This window comes from Arachis hypogaea, chromosome 20 (genome assembly GCF_003086295.3).
Source record: "Arachis hypogaea cultivar Tifrunner chromosome 20, arahy.Tifrunner.gnm2.J5K5, whole genome shotgun sequence".
NCBI lineage: Eukaryota > Viridiplantae > Streptophyta > Magnoliopsida > Fabales > Fabaceae > Arachis > Arachis hypogaea.
The window spans coordinates 108,719,011-108,720,352 of NC_092055.1; positions in this window are offsets into that span (position 1 = coordinate 108,719,011).

A 1,342-nucleotide genomic window follows, 5' to 3' on the forward strand; every position below is an offset into this window, starting at 1 on the left:
GGGCAGGAATGGCTTAGAGGATGGAAAGGAAGCATGCAAAAGTGGAAGGAATACAAGAAATTGAAAGAATTGCTAAGCTGTCAACCCTGACCTCTTCGTACTAAATCGACCATAACTTGAGCTACAGAGGTCCGAATGAGGCGGTTCTAGTTGCGTTGGAAAGCTAACATCCGGGGCTTCAAAATGATATGCAATTTGCCATAGTTGCCATGCAGTTAGGTGATGCGCACGCGTTGATCAAGCGTACACGTGACCTTGCAAAAGTTCATCGACGTGTATGCAAGGGCGATGCGTATGCGTGACAGAGCCACGTGCTGGACGTATCAGAAATTGCTGGGGGTGATTTCTGGGCTGTATTTGACCCAATTTCAAGCCTGAAAACACAGATTAGAGGCTGCAGAGTGGGGGAATCATACATACAACGTTCATTCACATAATTTTAGGTTTTAGATGTAGTTTCTAGAGAGAGAGAGGCTCTCTCCTCTCTCTAGGTTTTAGGTTTCTTAGGTTTAGCTATTTTCAATTTTTGATTTCTACTTTACTTTAATTTAGTTTCTCTTCTACTCTCATTTATTCTAGCACTTTAGTTTCTCTTCTCTTAGTGATTTATTTATTTATACAATTTAGTTTATGAATTCTCATGTTAGATTTGATTTTCTATTTAATGCAATTTGAGGTATTTCATATTTATGATTGCTTTCTTCAATTAATGTTATTGATGCTTTCAATTGGTTGTTGCAATTGGTTGTTTAGATTTTATTGTCTCTTATTGCTTTTCTATTTTTTATGTTGTGCCTTCCAAGTGTTTGATAAAATGCTTGGGAGGGTTTTAAGTTAGATTTTTATGTTCTTAGCTTAGATTGATTAATTAAAGACTCTTGAATTGTCAAAGTCTCTTGTTGGTTGGTGATTGAAACTTGCTAGTTGACTTGAATTCCATTAACTCTAGTCTTTCCTTAGGAGTTGACTAGGACTTGAGGGTTCATGTTGATTTTCTCATTTGACTTACCTTCAATTGTTAGAGGTTAACTAAGTGATAGCAAAAGGCAATTACCATCATAAGTGACTATGATAATGGGGATAGGAATTCCAATTATCAATCCTTGCTAAGACTTTTCTTAATTATTATTTTATTTCCTTGTTATTTACATTACTTGTTCCTTATTTCAAAACCCAAAAGGATAAAATCCCATAACCAATTATAAGTACACTTTCCTGCAATTCCTTGAAAGACGACCCGAGGTTTGAATACTTTGATTATTATTTTTATTGGGGTTTGTTACTTGTGACAAACAATTTTTTTTTGCATGAAAGGATTATTTGTTGGTTTAGAAACTATACT